At 38.3% G+C, this 21,453-nt stretch overlaps 1 protein-coding gene across 1 annotated transcript in view; it reads left to right on the top strand.

The window, feature by feature from the left end:
* Nucleotides 1–2: 2 nt before the first annotated feature.
* Nucleotides 3–21,453, top strand: part of IL18RAP (interleukin 18 receptor accessory protein) — a 47,768-nt gene continuing 26,317 nt past the window's right edge. Inside the window, 1 exon segment of the mRNA XM_082357391.1 lies at nucleotides 3–15,981. The gene's annotated coding sequence lies outside the window, so the exon portion shown is untranslated.

Here is a 21,453-nt window from a genome sequence, read left to right as displayed (position 1 = left end):
GCCCCTGCCCTCTGCCTACCTCCCACTCCTTCCAAATATCAGTACTTCAACAGGAGTAGTGCTGCTTTTACCCATTTTTATGTTGAGATTCCACCATAACAATTTTATTTGGCAAAATCAAACACCTCTGAATAGGCCATGGTTTCGATGTAATGAACGTAATCCTCCCTGGCTAGTTTAAACAGAAATAGTTATAGAATTGTTTAGAAAGGGGAAGAAATAGACTCTAGGCTATTCTTCCAAAGGTATAGTCCAAAGTCACCCACAAAAACACTGGGATGCCAAGAGCTGTTGATCCTGCCACAGACAGGAAGAAATCTCTGGAATCATGAAGATTCTGCTGCAGATGCCAGCTCGGAACCATTCTGCAGGCTGGCTGTGGAGCTGCTGAGAGCTAAAAAACACAACTGCTTCTGTTCACCCAACTGAGTCCACCAGGAGCGACTTAGTTATTAATTTGCTTTATCCCACAATATACACAATAGCCTCAGAATGATGATAATACTAACAACGCCATCAATATTTTGTTGACTAAAAACAGTTCAAGATTTTGGGAGGACTGTTTTATCCCTTGAGAACCTCCCATTAGAATGTAAAGTCAAGTCGGTGTGTTCTAAAGTCATTTGAAATGACTCCTCTTGATGTAGTTTTGTTGACTCAGTATACAGTTAGATTTCTTTTACTGTGAGTTTTTAGGAATTGCTGCTTAAATTTTATTTTGTTTTATAATAATGCAAAATATTTACACCCTTCTGAGAGCAAATCTGCAAAATAAGGTATATGCAGAGAAGTCCATCTTCTGCCCTTCTTGTTCGCCCCTTCCCCACAGGTAAACCATTCTAAAAGTGATGTTGATTTACCCTTCTGTTTTGTAATATAATTAAATAGGCATACATATTTAATCCCCCCACGTCTTACAGATAAATGGTAGTGTATTAACTACAATTTTTCCACCTTGCTTTTCCTACTCAATATATTCCAGAGATCACTCCCTAACTGTATATGGAGTTATTTCTCATTCTTACAGTTACATGGTACACCATTGTGTGGCTTGGTTATACTATAGTTTATTCAGCCAATCTCAGATGTTTCCAGTCTTTTGCTATTACAAATTATGTTGTAAAGAATTGTCTTATGCATGCATCTTTTTTTTTCTTTCTTTTTTTTTTTTTTTTTTGGCCACACAGCGGGCATGTGGGATCTTATTTCCCTGACCAGTGATCAAACCTGTGCTCCCTGCAATGGAAGTGCAGAGTCTTAACCACTGGACCGCCAGGGAAGTCCCCTTGTGCATGCATCTTTTCACATTTTTCAAGATTATTTTGGGGATAGATTCCAAATGTAGAATACATGGGTCAGAGGGCAATGTGTATGTAATTTTGCTGGATATTGCCATATTCCTTTTCATAGGGGTAATATCATTTTCCGTTCCCATCAGCAATGTAAGGAGCACTAACCCCTTAACTTTTGTCAATTCTACTGTAGCGATGTTAATCTTTTTCATCCCTGTTGTTGAAAGGTCTTTACATATTACAAATGACATTGTGATGTAAGTTGCAAATATTTTTCTTTCCCACTTTGTCCCTTGCGTTTTTAACTTTGCTTTTGGTATTTACCCATTCCCTGATTATAGAGGAATTCACCCATACTTCCAATACTCATATAGATTAATTTTTAAAATTTAAATCTTCAGTCCATTTGGAATTTGTACTGGTGTGCAGTGCAAGGAATGAATCCATTGAATCATTTTTCAGATGACAGTCCAGTTACCACAATACTACTTTTTTACTTTTACCCACTGATTTGGGAATGCCCCTTCAAACTTATACTCAATTTCCATTTCCTATTAGATCTATTTCTGGACTATCTAGTCTATTCTATTGGTCAACTTGCTATTCATGTGGTAATACCACACTGTTTCAATTGCAGAGATTTTAAAACATATTTTAATATCTTGTAGGGGTTATGTCCCCAACCTCACCCCAAAGCTCCTATTTTTCAGTGATTTCCTGACTTTTCGTGCATGTTTTTTTCTTCCAAATGAACTTTGTAATTAGTATGCTTAACTCCAGAAAAAAAAAAACTGATGACATTTTATTGAGTTCACATTAAATTTTTAAATTAATATAGGGAGGATCAACTTATTTTTGAGATTGCGTCTTCCTAGCCAAGAACATAGGATGTCTCTTCACTTGTTCAAATATGCATTTGGTTCATTCAGGATTGTTTTATAGTTTTACTCATAGAGATTTTGGATATTTCATGTTAAGTTTGGGCTATTTTGCTATTAAAATGGTATCTTCTCTTTGGTGATCTTCTAATTTGTTTTTATTTATATACACTAAGGCAATTGATTTTTCTGTTGATTTTATCATCTGCTACTTTATTATATTCTTATTGCTTGTAGCAGTTATTTAATTGATTCATATCATCTGCAAAAAGAGATTGGGGATTGTTCCCTCTTCTCTTCCAATTCCAATGCTTCTAATTGCTTTTTCTTGCTTAATTGCATTAGTAATTAAGCCTCCAGTGTAATGTTAATACTAGTGGATGTAGATATTCTTGTCTCTCTCTGACTTCAGTGGGAAGCCCCTAGTGTTTCCCCACTGAGTATGACACTATTTTACATACCTACACCGTATATATACTATATAGGTAATTAAATTAAGCACAGCTCCGTTAGTTCCAATTTTATCCTGATTTTTTTTAAACATAAATGGGTATTGACTTTTGTCCAATGCCTTTTTATGCAACTATTATACAAAAGTCATTATATGATTTTTCTCCTTAGAGAATATTAATGTTTTCATAATATCATACTATTCTTGCATTTTGGAGTAAATTTCACTTCATCCTAAGATTTTTTTAAAACAAGCTATGTATTTTGTTCACTAATACTTTATTTAGGAATTTGCATATTTGCTTCTAAGCAAGATTGAGCTGTAGGTGTGTGTGGGTGTGTGTGTGTTTAAGTATTCAATCTTAAAGAAGTATACAATCTTTAAGTATTCTTAATATTAGCAAACAGTGAAAAATCATTAAATATTTGAGAAAGATTTTTACTATGAAAGGTCAAGGTTAACAACAAAACAGAGCTTGGAGATAAGCCAAGGAAAAACATACTTACAAACAAACTTTAATATTCTCAGAGAAACAAAGAAAGATATTACATCAGAGCACAACAAAATGGAGTTGGAAATTAAAAATGAGATAACTGAAGCGGAAAACACAATATCCAGGTTAGAGGGTGGTGAGGTGCCACCCAGAATGTAAAAAAAAGCTAATTAAATTGAAAGTAGAGGAGAAAAAAGAATTAGAATATTGGCCTAAATTAATGTAATAGAATATCTATAAAATGGGAATAAGCAAACACCCTATACTATGAGAATAGAGAAATAAAAGGAATTTTTTTACAAATAAGTAAAGAAAATATCTCAAAATTGAAGGACATGAGTTTCTAGATTGAAAGGGCTACCAATTTTCCAGAAAAACGCATAGAGAATCACTTCCAAACTTGGAAGGAAAAGTGATGTGCTCCCTACAGTCTAATACTCAAACAATTATTCTCCAATATGAGGACAAAATAGAGGTTTTCAGACATATAAGCCCTCAAGATATTTACCTCCCATGTACCTTGTGTCTGAGGTCTACTGGAAGAGGTGCTTCTCCAAAAAAGAGAACATCCTCTAAGAAGGCTCAGAAATAAGGGATCCAACTTAGGAGAGTGGTAAAAAGTGTCTCCAGGCCGACGGTAAATGGAAATCCCAGGATGGCAATTGAGAGCAAGTTCCAGATAGACCGTTTTCAGGAGGAAGACAGATTTTCCAGTGTGTTTAATGCATTGAGAGGTCATTTACATTTCTAGTGGAAAGTTGAGGAATGAGTTAATGATAAATATAGAGAAATTTAATCAAATGTAGAAAAATAATTATTAGCTTCTAGTGAAACAAAAGTTGGTACATGAAAAGAGATGTAGTAAAACAGCATTATATGGCTCAGCCATAAATAGTATTTACCTGTAACAATGGTGTAAATATTCAACATTTATTTAACTAAAATTATGGTATAACTATATTTGGAGGCAGGATAGGAGGGAAAACGTGTTTGTGGTAGTGGAGGTGTTGGGGCATAAATCACACCTTTCATTGTTAGGAAGTCAACAGATTATATCTAAAATTTTGTTCAAAGTCAAGGTTCTTAGAAAACAGGCTATGCTTTGCTTTCTCATTAATCCCTGGTCCATTTGCTGCAATATCTCCCATACTCTGCAGTCCAGGACGTCTGAAGGCTCTGGATCCCCAGCTCTAATAGGAACTCTTCAACCCCACTTGACTTCTCTGTTGTAGTCAACACTAGTCACCCCAATTTTCTTCTGAAACCTCCTTGGATTTGTGAAAAGATTCCCTCTTGGTTTTCATAACCCCATTTTCATATTCCCTTTTCATACTGTTTGGTGGTTTCTCTTTCTCTGTTCCATGCCACCCCTCCCTTAAAATTTTCCAGGGTCCCTTTCTGGAATCTTCTTTCCTTCTCATGCTGCATATTATCCTTGCCCATTGCTTTAGCAAACCTAAAGAGAAAAAATCCCTCTTCCCATCTGTGGTCTGTTTTCTGAGCTCTAGAATCACACATTCAGCTCTACCTTGGGTAACTTTATCTAGAAACGTACATAACATCTAAAACTCAACTATTTATACTGAATTGATTCTAGTTTCCCAAAGCCTGTACCTCTGTTTTGGTTTTACGAACCCATTTTCTACCTGATGAAAATTGTAGAACCATTTTCTACCATTTTCTTCCAAGCAGGAAGCTGAGGGTCACTTATATTAATTCTCTTTCTCCCATGTTTCATATTCAGTCAGGAAGTTCTACCCTGGACCTGTGTTCTCTATAATAGCTCCTTAGAAGCGGCCTTACATATGTCCCTTACTAACGCCTGCAAAAATAGGTGAGTAGATGCTTTTGACGGAGCTTAAAGAGGTTCTTTTCTGTTTGCTGTTCTGTTTACTGCAAGTTTCTCAGTCATCAGCTGAGAATGAGGATGAGGGAGGAAACTTTAGAAGAAAGGAAGAAATATGAAGTTGTTTTCTAGGAAAATAATATAGTGAATGAAGTAGAGAAATATAGCACGGCTGCTAACAAGTATTAAAGTCTCCCTCAGGTTATGGAGACCAGTCAGCATGCCTGCGTGTTTCCTCCAGCCATGTTCAGTTGTGTATGTTCAACTAAGGAAGAGAGTTAGTAATTTTTAAGCTAATGCGATAAAATAAGAGAACGTCAAGTGAACTAAAGGTATAGGTAAGCGACTGATAATAATGCACGACAATAAAACTTAAGTTGGAAAATGCGTGTATAGAGGGTGTCATTGAAGATTTGGTAAGAGCAATATAAGATTCTTCTGTGACCACATGATTGTCACAAATGAATTGATATCGGAGTGTTTCAGGGAGTAAGATGATAGGATTCTTGAAACGGAGATTATTGAGGCATGTCAAATACTAGTAATGGCAGGTGTAGGAATAAATGCCTGAGGTAGGTGTGGAAGTCAAGACATTTGGAAGAGAGGAAGTTAAAGAATGGAGAGACCAGGGTGTTCCATGGATCATCTATGTGAATACTAAAATTACCAAGAATCAAAACAGGGAGCGTTATGGTGAGCATAAGAATAAGTGGGCGGTTAAACTCTTCAGAGAATGTGAAACTGAGAGGAGCCCTGTGGGGCTTTCCCAGGAACAGACTCCTGTGTCCTCCACCTCTTGTTTGTAGAGCTTTAGCTTCCTAGGCTTTCCCTGAGTTCCAAAGAACAAATTTAATCAGAGAAGCAAAAAAATGCAAAAACAAAGGAAAGCAGTCAAGCAAGACAAAATAATAATAGTTTAGCCATAAAATTAAGTGAAGGACTTTTAGTTCCTCCTCAAGGGCTAGTTATTTTGCAGATACTAAAGCCCCCACCAGCTGGAGAAAGTTAACTGCAAGCTGACCACCAGCATGTGGACCTCAGACACTTTGGAACCAGAAGGTTGACGATTGAGATTTCCAAAACATGACCCTGTTACCTCACCGTCAGCCAATCAGAGAACTGTACATGGGCTGATCTCATACCCTGAGACTCTCTCCCTTCACTTTATCTTTAAAAACCCTTCCCTGATAGCCACCAGGGAATTCAGGTCTTTGGAGCACAAGCTACCTGTTCTCCTTGCTTGATACCCTGCAATGAATGCTGTTCTTTCCTTCACCACAACCTGGTATAAGTAGACTGGTTTTGCTGTATGTAGACCCAAGTTCTGTTCAGTAACAAATGCAGCAGTGTGACCAGGGGTTTGGGGACAACCTCAACAAGGTGAGTAATGGGTGGTATTACAGGATGAGGACATGCTATTCAAAGCTGGGGATTTTTAGGGAGGAGGGAGTATAATGGCTGGAAATCAGTGGCTCAAGGGGTCTGGGAGAGAAAACAACCAGAATTTAAGTGGGCTGTTAGGGAAACAATGTCCTCGGGAGAGAGTCAAATAGCAACAGTGAGAAAGGGGTAAGAAAGTCCAGGGAAGAGTTTGAAGATATGACAAATGATCAATTTAACCATCTACAAATGAGGTTAGAAAAAAAATTAATTAAAATTCAGAGAAATCCCTCTGGGAGACATCCCCAAGTCTGCGGTTTGGCTAAGAGCCCGTCTCCTATGGTCCACTGTGCATACCTCTATTTAGCATTTATCATCTAAGAAATGATCTTCAGAGGTCCAGTCCCTCTTTGACCAGCCTAACTGTTCACAGTTACCAGCAAGAGATCTTGCCTATAGTAGATAGTTAGCAAATGTTTGTTAGACTGGACTTATTACTGTGCACTGTAATTATTTACCTTTCCCCCCAAATATGAGCTCTTTGAGGGTAGGGCGTGTGAATTTTATTTATCCTTGTATCATATTTCTGATACAATAATAGACACATAAAATGCTTGGAACCATGAATGCACAGAATAGATTCATTTTTATTTCTCCCAGCAATTTACTCCAAGTGAAATAGAATTCATTTATCCACCGGTAATATTATATGTTTCAGTTATTTATTGCTATCTAACAAATCACCCCGAAACTTAGTTGCTTAAACATTGACGGTTTGTTATTTCTCACAATTCTGCAATCTAGGTTGGGGTCCATTGGACCATTTTTCTGCTCCATGTGGTGTCTGCTGGGGCTGGAACATCTAATATATTCTTCACTCACATGTGTAGACTAAGATGGTTGGAGCAACTGGAGTATGACCAGACAGCTCACTCTCTCTCTCTCCTCATGTTTTTACAACTAGCTTTTACAGCTACTTGAGCTTCCTACAGCAAGGTGATCTCAGAACATTTGGACAAGAAATATTGTATCTGGCCTCCAAGAGAAAGCTGAAGACCTTTAAAAAACTAGATCCAGATGGGCACTTCCACTGCATTTTGTTGGTCAAAGCAAGTCACAAATTCAACCTAGATTCAAGAACAGGAACAATAGACTCCACCTCTGGACATGAAGAATGCACATGAAGGACCAGAGGAACTGATGGCAGCCATTTTTGGAGACTACCCCCACAATGCCTGTAGGAGGGTATTCTGTCTCCTGCAAACCCTATCCAAACTCGATTAAAGTGATCAAACTGGCTTTGGAAATCACCTCTCTAAACAACTTTAGACTCAACTTCAAGGTCTGCATCAGGATATCTGAAGCTTCAGAAGGATAGCTCCCACACCCCAACTCACTTGAATCCAGTTCAATTCAATAGGTATTGAATACCGGTCATAGACAACCCCTTACGTTTAGCCTTTTCCTTCCATCTTAGCCACATCTCTTCCCAGGTCTCTTGCCTTTATTCTTTTTTTTTTACCATTCATCTTCCATGGATTTTATTTTTTTTTTTTAAACATCTTTATGGAGTATAGTTGCTTTACAATGTTGTGTTAGTTTCTGCTGTATAACAAAGTGAATCAGCTATATGCATATGTATATCCCCATATGCCCCCCACTTGCATCTCCCTCCCACCCTCCATATCCCACCCCTCTAGGTGGTCACAAAGCACCTAACTGATTTCCCTGTGCTATGCAGCTGCTTCCCACTAGCTATCTATTTTACATTTGGTAGTTTATATAAGTCAGTGCTACTCCCTCACTTCTTCCCAACTTACACTTCCCCCTCCCCATGTCCTCAAGTCCATTCTCTACGTCTGCGTCTTTATTCCTGTCCTGCCCCTGGGTTCATCAGGACCATTTTCTTTTTAGATTCCATATGTACACTTTAGCATACAATTTCATTTCATTTCATTTTATGGCTGAGTAATATTCCACTGTATATATGTGCCACATCTTCTTTATCCATTCATTTGTCAATGGACACTTAGGCTGCTTCCATGTCCTGGCTATTGTAAATAGTGATGCAGTGAACATTATGGTACATGACTCTTCTTGAATTATGGTTTTCTCAGGGTATATGCCCAGTAGTGGGATTGCTGAGTGATACAGTAATTCTATTTTTAGTTTTTTAAGGAACCTCCATACTGTTCTCAATAGTGGCTGTATCAATTTACATCCCCACCAACAATGCAAGAGGCTTCCCTTTTCTCCACACCCTCTCCAGCATTTATTGTTTGTAGATTTTTTTTTTAATTTTATTTATTTATTTATTTATTTATTTATTTATGGCTGTGTTGGGTCTTTGTTTCTGTGTGAGGGCTTTCTCTAGTTGCGGCAAGTGGGGGCCACTCTTCATCGCGGTGCGCGGGCCTCTCACTACCGTGGCCTCTCCCGCTGCGGAGCACAGGCTCCAGACGCACAGGCTCAGCAATTGTGGCTCACGGGCTTAGTCACTCCGCGGCATGTGGGATCCTCCCAGACCAGGGCTCAAACCCGTGTCCCCTGCATTGGCAGGCAGATTCCCAACCACTGCGCCACCAGGGAAGCCCTGTAGATTTTTTGATGATGGCCATTCTGACTGGTGTAAGGTGATACCTCATTGTGGTTTTGATTTGCTTTTCTCTACTGATTATTGATGTTGAGCATCCTTTCATGTGTTTGTTGGCAATCTGTATATCTTCCTTGGAGAAATGTCTGTTTGGGTTTTCCACCCATTTTTGGATTAGGTTGTTTGTTTTTTGATATTGAGCTACATGATCGCTTGGATATTTTGGAGATTAATCCTTTGTCAGTTGCTTCATTTGCAAATATTTTCTCACATTCTGAGGGTTGTCTTTTCATCTTGTTTATGGTTCCCTTTTCTATGCAAAACCTTTTAAGTTTCATTAGGTCCCATTTGTTTGTTTTTGTTTTTATTTCCATTACTCCAGGAGGTGGGTCAAAAAGGATTTTGCTGTGATTTGTCATCAAGTGTTCTGCATATGTCATAGAGTGTTCTGCCTATGTTTTCCTCTAAGAGCTTTTTTTTTTTTTTAAGATCTTTATTGAGTATAATTGCTTTACAATGGTGTGTTGGTCTCTGCTTTATAACAAAGTGAATCAGCTATACATATACATATATCCTCATATCTCCTTGTCATGCATCTCCCTCCCACCCTCCGTAACCCACCACTCTAGGTGGTCACAAAGCACAGAGCTGATCTACCTGTGCTGTGCGGCTGCTTCCCACTAGCTATCTATTTTACATTTGGTAGTGTATATATGTCAGTGCTACTCCCTCACTTAGTCCCAGCTTACCCTTCCCCCTCCCCATGTCCTCAAATCCATTCTCTACGTCTGCGTCTTTATTCCTGTTCTGTCCCTATGTTCTTCAGAACTTTTTTTTTTTAGATTCCATATATATGTGTTAGCATATAGTATTTGTTTTTCTCTTTCTGACTTACTTCACTCTGTATGACTGACGCTAACTCCATCCACCTCACTACAAATAACTCCATTTCGTTTCTTTTTATGGCTGAGTAATATTCCATTGTATATATGTGCCACATCTTCTTTATCCATTCATCTGTTGATGGACACTTAGGTTGCTTCCATGTCCTGGCTATTGTAAATAGAGCTTCAGTGAACATTGCGGTACATGACTCTTTTTAAATTATGGTTTTCTCAGGGTATATGCCCAGTAGTGGGATTGTTGTGTCCTATGGTTGTTCTATTTTTAGTTTTTTAAGGAATCTCCATACTGTTCTCCATAGTGGCTGTATCACTTTACATTCCCACCAACAGTGCAAGAGGGTTCCCTTTTCTCCACACCCTCTCCAGCATTTATTGTTTGTAGATTTTTTTGATGATGGCCATTCTGACCGGTGTGAGATGATATCTCATTGTAGTTTTGATTTTCATATCTCTAATGATTAGTGATGTTGAGCATCCTTTCATGTGTTTGTTGGCAATCTGTATATCTTCTTTGGAGAAATGTTTATTTAGGTCTTCTGCCCATTTTTGGATTGGGTTTTTTGTTTTTTTGATATTGAGCTGCATGTGGTGCTTGTAAATTTTGGAGATTAATCCTTTGTTAGTTGCTTCATTTGCAAATATTTTCTCTCATTCTGAGGGTTTTCTTTTTGTTTTGTTTATGTTTTCCTTTGCTGTGCAAAAGACTTTTAAGTTTCACTAGGTCCCATTTGTTTACTTTTGTTTTTATTTCCATTTCTCTAGGAGGTGGGTCAAAAAGGACCTTGCTGTTATTTATGTCATGGAGTGTTCTGCTTGTGTTTTCCTCTAAGAGTTTGATAGTGTCTGGTCTTACATTTAAGTCTTTAACCCATTTTGAGTTTATTTTTGTGTATGGTGTTAGGGAGTGTTCTAATTTCATTCTTTTCCATGTAGCTGTGCAGTTTTCCCAGCACCACTTATTGAAGAGGCTGTCTTTTCTCCATTGTATATTCTTGCCTCCTTTATCAAAGATAAGGTGACCATATGTGCATGGGTTTATCTCTGGGCTTTCGAACCTGTTCCATTGATCTATGTTTCTGTTTTTGTGCCAGTACCATACTGTCTTGATTACTGTAGTTTTGTAGTATAGTCTGAGGTCCAGGAGCCTGATTTCTCCAGCTCTGTTTTTCTTTCCCAAGATTGCTTTGGCTATTTGGGGTCTTTTGTGTTTCCATACAAATTGTGAAAATTTTTGTTCTAGTTCTGTGAAAAATGCCATTGGTAATTTGATAGGGATTGCACTGAATCTGTAGATTGCTTTGGGTAGTATAGTCATTTTCACAATGTTGATTCTTCCAATCCAAGAACATGGTATATCTCTCCATCTGTTTGTATCATCTTTTCTTTCATCAATGTCTTACAGTTTTCTGCATACAAATCTTTTGCCTCCTTAGGTAGGTTTATTCCTAAGTATTTTATTCTTTTTGTTGCAATGGTAAATGCGAGTGTTTCCTTAATTTCTCTTTCAGATTTTTCATCGTTCATGTATAGGAATGCAAGAGATTTCTGTGCATTAATTTTGTATCCTGCTACTTTGCCAAATTCATTGATTAGCTCTAGTAGTTTTCTGGTAGCATCTTTAGGATTCTCTATGTGTAGTATCATGTCATCTGCAAACAATGACAGTTTTACTTCTTCTTTTCTGATTTGGATTCCTTTTATTTCTTTTTCTTCTCTGATTGCCATGGCCAAAACTATGTTGAATAATAGTGAGAGTGGGCACCCTTGTCTTGTTCCTGATCATACAGGAAATGTTTTCAGTTTTTCACCATTGAGAATGATGTTGGCTGTGGGTTTCTCATATATGGCCTTTAATATGTTGAGGTAGGTTCCCTCTATGCCCACTTTCTGGAAAGTTTTTATCATAAATGGATGTTGAATTTTGTCAAAAGCTTTTTCTGCATCTATTGAGATTATCATATGGTTTTTATCCTTCAGTTTGTTAACATGGTGTATCACATTGATTGATTTGTGTATATTGAAGAATCCTTGCATTCCTGGAATAAACCCCACTTGATCATGGTGTATGATCCTTTTAATGTGCTGTTGGATTCTGTTTGCTAGTATTTTGTTGAGGATTTTTGCATCTATGTTCATCAGTGATATTGGCCTGTAGCTTTCTTTTTTGTGACATCTTTGTCTGGTTTTGGTATCATTGTGATGGTGGCCTCATAGAATGAGTTTGGGAGTGTTCCTCCCTCTGCTATATTTTGGAAGAGTTTGAGAAGGATAGGTGTTAGCTCTTTTCTAAATATTTGATAGAATTCACTTGTGAAGCCATCTGGTCTTGGACTTTTGTTTGTTGGAAGATTTTTAATCACAGTTTCAATTTCAGTGCTTGTGATTGGTCTGTTTACATTTTCTGTTTCTTCCTGGTTCAGGCTCGGTAGGTTGTGCTTTTCTAAGAGTGTGTCCATTTCTTCCAGGTTGTCCATTTTATTGGCATATAGTTGCTTGTAGTAATCTCTCATGATCCTTTGTATTTCTGCAGTGTCAGTTGTTACTTCTTTTTCATTTCTAATTCTGTTGATTTGAATCTTCTCCCTTTTTTTCTTGATGAGTCTGGCTAATGGATTCTCAACTTTGTTTATCTTCTCAAAGAACCAGCTTTTAGTTTTATTGATCTTTGTTATTGTTCCTTCATTTCTTGTTCATTTATTTCTGACCTGGTCTTTATGATTTCTTTCCTTCTGCTAACTTTGGAGGTTTTTTTGTTGTTCTTCTTCTTTCTCTAATTGCTATAGGTGTAAGTTTTGGTTTTTTATTTGAGATTTTTCTTGTTTCTTGAGGTAGGATTGTATTGCTGTAAACTTCCCTCTTAGAACTGCTTTTGCTGTATCCCATAGGTTTTGAGTCATGTTTTCATTGTCATTTGTTTCTAGGTATTTTTTGATTTCCCTTTGATTTCTTCAGTGATCTCTTGGTTATTTAGTAGCATATTGTAAAGCCTCCATGTGTTTGTATTTTTTACAGTTTTTTCCTGTAATTGATATCTAGTCTCATAGCGTTGTGGTCAGAAAAGATACTTGATATGATTTCAATTTTCTTAAATTTACTACAGCTTGATTTGTGACCCAAGATATGAGCTATCCTGGAGAATATTCCACGAGCACTTGAGAAGAAAGTGTATTCTGTTTTTTTTGGATGAAATATCCTATAAATATCAATTAAGTCCATCTGGTCTAATGTGTCATTTAAAGCTTGTGTTTCCTTATTTATTTTCGTTTTGGATGATCTGTCCATTGGTGAAAGTGGGGTCTTAAAGACTCCGACTATTATTGTGTTACTGTCGATTTCCCCTTTTATGGCTGTTAGCATTTGCCTTATGTATTGAGGTGCTCCTATGTTAGGTGCATAAATATTTACAATTGTTATATCTTCTTCTTGGATTGATCCCTTGATCATTATGTAGTTTCCTTCTTTGTCTCTTGTAATAGTCTTTATTTTGAAGTCTATTTTGTCTGATATGAGTATTGCTACTTCATCTTTCTTTTGATTTCCATTTGCATGGAATATCTTTTTACATTCCCTCACTTTCAGTCTGTATGTGCCCCTAGGTCTGAAGTGGGTCTCTTGTAGACAGCACATATACAGGTCTTGTTTTTGTATCCATTCAACCAGTCTGTGTCTTTTGGTTGGAGCATTTAATCCATTTACATTTAAGGTAAGTATTGATATGTATGTTCCTATTACCATTTTCTTAATTGTTTTGGGTTTGTTTTTCTAGGTCTTTTCCTTCTCTTGTGTTTCCTGCCTAGAGAAGTTCCTTTAGCATTTGTTGTAAAGCTGGTTTGGTGGTGCTGAATTCTCTTAACTTTTGCTTGTCTGTAAAGCTTTTAATTTCTCTGTTGAATCTGAATGAGATCCTTGCTGGGTAGAGTAATCTTTGTTGTAGGTTTTTCCCTTTCATCACTTTAAATATATCCTGCCACTCCCTTCTCGCTTGCAGAGTTTCTGCTGAAAGATCAGCTGTTAACTTTATGGGGATTCCCTTGTATTTTATTTGTTGCTTTTCGTATTTTTTCTTTGTATTTAATTTTTGATAGTTTGATTAATACATGTCTTGGTGTGTTTCTCCTTGGATTTATCCTGTATGGGACTCTCTGCACTTCCTGGACTTGATTGACTATTTCCTTTCCCATGTTAGGGAAATTTTTGACTATAATCTTTTCAAATATTTTCTCAGACCCTTTCTTTTTCTCTTCTTCTTCTGAGACCCCTATAATTCAAATGTTGGTGCGTTTAATGTTGTCCCAGAGGTCTCTGAGACTGTCCTCAATTCTTTTCATTCTTTTTTCTTTATTCTGGTCTGTGGCACTTATTTCCACTATTTTATTTTCCAGGTCACTTATCTGTTCTTCTGCCTCAATTATTCTGCTATTGATCCCATCTAGAGTATTTTTAATTTCATTTATTGTATTTTTCACCATTGTTTGCTCTTTAGTTTCTCTAGGTCCTTGTTAAATGTTTCTTGTATTTTCTCCATTCTATTTCTGTGATTTTGAATCATCTTTACTGTCATTATTCTGAATTCTTTTCCAGGTAGACTGCCTATTTCCTCTCCATTTGTTTGGTCTGGTGGGTTTTTACCTTGCTCCTTCATCTGCTGCATGTTTCTCTGTCTTCTCATTTTGTTTAATTTACTGTGTTTGGGGTCTCCTGTTCCCAGGCTGCAGGTTTAAAGTTCCCATTATTTTAAGTGTCTGCCCCTGTCACAGACACGCAGTGTGTGAAGTTGGTTGAGTAGCTTTTGTAGGCTTCCTGGTGGAGGGGACGGGTGCCTGTGTTCTGGGGGGTGGGGTTGGATCTTGTCCTTCTGGTAGGCAGGATGCAGCCGGTGGTGTGTTTTGGGGTGTCTGTGAACTTAGTATGACTTTATCCTGCCTTTATTCTTATCACTGTGTTGCTCTCACGTGACTCCATAAGCCTGGAGCTTCATGTGCCTGGAATATCGTTCAGCTGCTCCCTATGACCTGTGTTGAAATAGGCCTGTCAAAAACCTCATATCCTCTTGGAATCCTAGAGAGATTCGTGACCCAGGGCAGATATATTTTTTTGGTTCATTCCTAGTTATAAATGCTCTCTTCCACCTCAGGGAAACACTCATTTTGCCTTCATCCCAAAGCAAATGTAGTCTTCTTTTGTATTTTATGTTATCCTCTAGTTATGTGTAGAAGCCGCCCTGAAGCATTCATATGTTCAGATGAGTCAGCTTTATCTTTGTTAGAATATCAGCCTCTTGAGGATGGGTGATATCTAGGCTTAACCAGGTTGCTTTCTAGATAAAGCTCTTTCTGACCCGTGTGGTCTCAGAGTGTCCTAAGGTTCTTATTAAGTGATTTGATTTGTTCTATCAAAGGAACAGTGGGGTTCTTAATTATATGTTATATTTTGAATCTTTGTTTTAATAAAGAGGTACCAAAAAATCTTGGTGATTTCAGAGTTTAAATTTATTTCCCTGTCTGTATCAATAAATTATTGTTTCAAATAAATGGTGTTAGAGAGATGTTTTTTACTTTTTCAGAATTAAAAAAATGTTAATCCCACGAAAAGCTTTAGGTTATATAATAAAGGTTAAATTTTTGGGAGTTAGTTTTACAAAACGAAAAAAAACCAAAAAAAACACCCAAAACCCACAGTTGAGAAACTGTTGAGTGCTAATAATCTTTACAGGAAATTCCTGTAAAGGAAGTAGGATTACTCACTCTTTCAACTAAACCTAACCACAAACCTTATCTAGTCAAGGAGGTTGGTCTGGGGAGAGTTTTAGATGCTTCATCTTCAGGTCATTTCCTTCTACTTATAGAGGTCATTAATTTGATTTTCCTCTGTATGACCATGAATTTGACAATGTCAGTGGTCATTTACAAAATACTAAAGGTTTTCCTTTTTTTTTTTCTCCAGGTTTAGCTCATTATTTACAAACTTGTGTGAGTTACATGTACTTTCTCCATTTATCTCTCTGGCTAGGAAGAGATATTGTAGACCTCTTTGAAAATGGATATTCTCACATGCTCATCTTCAGATAGAAAAGCCGGCAGTCACTGAAAGAAAGACTTGAAGTTTCTTTCTCTTTTTCAATGTCTTAAGGACAGGAAATACAGGTAAGACAATGGTATATATTTTTTTCCACTAGATTTCCTAACCAGCAAATATAAGTTGAGAAAAGAACTTAAATCATTTTCAAAATGGATTGCTAACACTATTCTTTTTCATAAACTATTTGTACTAATAAATTTGCTACCTAATTAGCAAATTTTACATCTCCACATATATGGAGACTTTATAAAAAAACAAAACCTGGTGGTTATGAAATAAACCTATCTACAGTGCTTTGAGCATTTTGTGGGAAAGGTGGAGAGCAGAGGGGTTCAAAATGTTTGCTGACTCAGCCATAAAAAGAAACAAAATTGGGTCATTTGTAGAGACGTGGATGGACATAGAGGCTGTAATACAGAGTGAAGTAAGTCAAAAAGAGAAAAACAAATATCATATATTAATGCATATATGTGGAATATGAAAAAAAATTGGTATAGACGATCTTATTTACAAAGCAGAAATAGAGACACAGACATAGAGAACAAATATATGGTTACCAACGGGAAAAGGTGGGGTGGTGGGGTGAATTGGGAGATTGGGATTGACATATATACACTATTGATACTATGTATAAAATAAATAACTAATGAGAACCTGCTGTAGAGCACAGGGAACTCTACTCAGTGCTCTGTGGAGACCTAAATGGGAAGGAAATCCAAAAAAAGAGGGGATACATGTATACATATAGCTGATTCACTTTGCTGTACAGTAGACACTAACACAATATTGTAAAGAAACTATACTCCAATAAAAATTTAAAAAACAAAAAAGCAAACAAAAATAGAGGGCATAGATCGTACCTATAATATCTAGCATAGAGTTTGCCACATGACAAGAATTCAGCAAATAATTGTTGTACAAATGTGTATGACCAAGATTGGCAATTTAGTTTAGATTGGGTTTTGTTAAGCTATTCATATCTGTATTCCAGCGTCATCATTTTTTAAATGCATGACTTTGGACAATTTACTTCACCAAAAAAAAAAAAAAAGTTTTTGCCGAATTTAAATGCTTATCTTGACTTGACTGTAAAATCTTTGAGAGCAGGAACTACACTCTTGATTTTCTGTAATTCCTAGACAATGGGATATAAAGCTACCATGGATCATGTGAGAACCATAATAATATTGGTTGAATTAAATAGTTGCTGTTACACCAGACCAAATGTTTACATGTACATGTGTTCCCTGGGTATAGTCATTGCTGATCTTATGGGAAATTGTCTTTAACTGTGGGATTCTCCTACCTGAGCCTCAGATTCCCTGTTGACACCTGCCTTCTCCACCTGCCTTTCCTCTTTTTCTCCTCCCACCAAAAGCTTTGGTCAGAAAAAATTTTAGTTCATCATCAACCAAAGATAGTTGAAGGTGTAGTCTTGACCAACTGATTGGGGGAATCTTCAACCTGTAACAAAAAAAATATGGCTCTCAAAAAGCAGGTATGGATGCTGTTTTGGAGAAGAGACCCTTCAGATACTTGAAGTCACCCTTTTGAGCTCTTATCTCCTTTTGTGAGGTGACGGCATATGCTGATAGGAAAATCAGAGTCTCTGAGACCCTTTTCATATGGACATGAATTCCTCTTCTAATACTTATAAGATATGCAATTATCATTAATAGTGGGGACCACTCTTCAAGCAATGTGAGCCTTGGTGGTCCATCAGTGAAACATGAAGGACAGCAACCATCTTCCCGAGTGTGACAGAAAGTACGTAAGAGAGCAGGACACCATTATATTCAGTGCCACCTGCGCATTGATTTACTGCCAAGAACAGACCTGCAGCCTGGCTTGGTTAAGTTGCCCAATGCTTGAAAACTGCTCGATAAATCACCTTGTGTGATTCCTTATGATTCTTGGAAGTGTTTTGGTGATGGTGGAATGAAAGGCATCACACAGACACCAAAAGACCTTAAAGAGGTAGATGTTGACAAACAATATCAGTTGTGTTATCCCACATCGATGGGGTTTCCAGAATGGGCTTGCTCTTGTGTTGCTCAGTTGCCAACAGTGTTGGTAATAACTGCTATAACTTAGCACAGACCCATCTCCCCAAGGTCTATTCTTGTCCCTGAGCAGGGCTTCCCAGGCATGATCCCTGAATCACAGTGATTTCTCTGACACTTGTTTATAATGTAGAGTCCAATGTTCTTCTCCTTGAGAATCTGATTTAATATGACTTGGAGAGCCCAGATATCTGAATTTATAAAAAACATTCCGGGTGATTCTTGTAATGGAGATAATTTGAGAAACACAATCCCAGAGACAAAGCTGTAGCCTAGAAAAAACCCCAGGCAGCCTGAGGTCCTACGCCAGTAGGTGAGGGTATCATGGACAGAACATCTGACCACTCAAGGTTGGGACAGGAATTCCTGAGGCCTGGAGACTCCTGGGTGTCACAGTAAAAAATTTTCTATAGGCTTGGTAATTCAAACATGGAATCACAGAATGTTAGAGCTGAGATGATCTTAGAAATAATAAAGTCCCATGATTCTCAAGTCAGGGAACTTTAAAAAAAAAATGCAGATTTTCCAGTTTAATCCCCAGAAGTTAAGACCCCCTAGCCCTAAGGTGGAGGAACAACTGATAACAGTCCAAATAATTTATTTTGCAGATAAAAAAACTGAAGTGCAGAGAGAGGCTAACTAGAGTCACACAGCAAGTTAATGGTTAAACTTAGGTTGATATGCATTTATTTTGACTTCTCCTGAGTTCTTTTGCATTTATTTGGACAACAGAATTGATACAATTTATGCATGAAGCTTTTCCTAGGATTTGGAGATAAGATTTCTGAAACAGGATCCCTTCTCTTAAGGAGCTCCCAACCTAGTGAGAGGACATGGTATATGAAATAACAATTTCACTATGGTGTGGATAAATTCTGAACAAGGACTTACTGAACTCCTGTGTGAGTCACGCCCTATCCCTTGAGAGAGTGTGCAGGCTGCAAGACGGGTTCAGTTCTGCTGGCATGGAGCTTTGGTTCTAGTTAGGGGAGAAGTTTATAAAACAAGATATTTTCCAGACAGTTGTGTGTGCTAAGACAAAATAATATAACATGAGTAATAAGAGAGATGGTTGCTGGCTGGTGCAGTGGTGAATAGAGAGGAGGAATGTCATTATGCACATGGTCAGTGGAGGTGTCTCTGAGGATGAGACACAAGATAAATCATGAGAGAGCCATATCGAGTCGTACGGGGTTTTGCATCTGATGCTTTGGAATGGACTCTTTATCTAGTGGGCAGTGGGGCTGGTGAGGTTATCAGCACAGAAATGACATCCTCAGGCTTGATTTTTAGGAAGATGCTTCCAGTGGCCGGAGATGGGGAGATTGACCCTTCAGGGGCTTTGTGGGCAAAGGAAGGGGAAGCAGGGGATAGGGGGAGGTAGACCACATCTGAAAGGCAGTTGCTTATCCTAGGTCCTTGTTCCTAGACCACAGTCTTGGAAAGAAGAACTACCCATTGTCACCAATGGGGATAAGTGATGCAGTGACTCTGGTCCCAGTCCGTGGCACTCTAGGTCCTCCACCATCTCATGAAGCCCTTTCTTGGCTGAGCACACCCTCCTCTCAGCGGGTCAGCAGCCAAGTGGAAACATCCTGTACTTCTGGTCCCACCTGGGTACACTGGTCTGGAGAGACCTCCCAGAGTGTATGACTCTGTCCGCCTCTGTCCAAGACAATGTCTCTGTGGTTTTCGGGGTTTGTCTTTTCCTGCCTCCTCAGAGAAGTTTGTCCACACACGCTCTTCTCACTCTCACTTGCATTTGGCCTGCTACCCTGCCAGCTCATTCCCCTCATGGTGGAATCAAGTCAGCACAGGAGGAAACACCTCCCCGACTTGTCTTCCGTGTGCAGTGTAGCCTGGGGAGGGCATGGCTCGTCCCCACTCCCCACCTTCCTTCCCGAATCCCTCGTCTCCATCACCTTAAACCCTCTGCACGTGCTGATCTGATCTATCAGTGGCCAGACCTGATGGAAACTAAGTCCTTCTTGTGCCCGACTTCTCTGCTTAGTGTCAGGGTGGTCTCTCTGTTCTGTTTCTTCTCTTCCCTTTGGGTTTATCCTTTTAAATTTTCCCTTGGCCCTGACTCACTTTTCCAGGCTGGTGTTCCTCCGGGAAGTCTATCTGCTCTCTCCTCGCAGCCTCCTGACTTCTCTCGCTGGAACTCTCCCCTGTGGATCCCCAAAGGCACCTCAAGCTCAATGTTTCTGTTAGAGAAACATAATTGTTGATCATTTATAGATATTAAAATTACTCCTTTCTGCATCTGAAGATGTTGGAGACATGGGGTGCTGTGTGTGTGTGTGTGTGTGTGTGTGTGTGTGTGTGTGTGTGTAAAAATGTTTGGAAATGAATAATTTTATAAGTTGAGGAAAGTAAAGTATTTATTTGTGATAAAAGATGGAAGTTCCTGAAGAGAATGGTCCTGGGAAAGTCTGGGCGGAAGGAGTGGTTGCAGGAATGGCCAGTGAGCACAGGGGGCAGTGAAGAGAGGAATGTGCATGATGGTTAGATGTGTGTGTGTGGGCGTTGAGAGCGAGAGAGAGACAGGCAGACAGAGACAGAGACAGAGAGACAGAGACAGAGGTTGAGAGAGAGAGAGAGAGAGAGAGAGAGAGAGAGAGAGAGAGAGAGAGAGAGAGAGAGATTGATTTTTGTCAACTGCCCAAGAAACAGAGATGTTCTGGGAAGAAGACTTTTAAGGAGAACGTTCAGAGGGACCATATGATACTTAGTAAAATTCCTTTCTTTCTTTCTTTCTTTCTTTCTTTCTTTCTTTCTTTCTTTCTTTCTTTCTTTCTTTTTCTTTCTTTCTTTCTCTTTCTTTCTTTCTTTCTTTCCTTCTTTCTTTCTTTCTTTCTTTCTTTCCTTCTTTCTTTCTTTCTTTCTTTCTTTCCTTCTTCCCATTCCTTTCCTTCTCCCTCCATCCCTCCCTCTCTTTCTCTTTTTTCCTTACTTTCCCTCTTTAATTTTTTCTTTTCTGTTATCACTGCATTTGTTTCTTTGTCGTATTTTCCTGTCACTGTCTATTTGCATGTTTCTATTGGCAAAGACTTTTTACTTCACCAAATTTTACTCAGGCTCCTTGAGACCTCCTCTCAAATGGGCCTCAACCTTGGTCCCCATCCTGCCATCAGCCTGCCCAGCTCAGTCTTAGCAAAGAATTCTGTTAAGTCATCCTCTCATCCTTGATATCTGATTAAGTTCCTCATCTCCCAGGTTTGATATCTAAGCCCTTAATCCACCTTTAGCAAGAATCTTGTTGGTCATTTTGGTAAGAATTCCCCTCCCCTTGATGGCTTCTCTTAGTAAATTTCCACCCCCGATCCCTCACCCTCCTCCTTAGCTTTAAATCCTCACCTGTCCTTGTTGTATTCTGAGTTGAGCTTGATCTTTCTCCCCTGTTGCAATAGTCTTGAACAAAATATTTCTTACTGTTTTAACAGATGTTAGAATAGTTTTTTCTTTAACATT

Source organism: Balaenoptera borealis (assembly GCF_965194805.1).
Source record: "Balaenoptera borealis genome assembly, chromosome: 15".
Lineage (NCBI taxonomy): Eukaryota > Metazoa > Chordata > Mammalia > Artiodactyla > Balaenopteridae > Balaenoptera > Balaenoptera borealis.
Note: the sequence above shows the minus strand (reverse complement) of the source record. Positions and strands in the feature narration are given on the sequence as shown.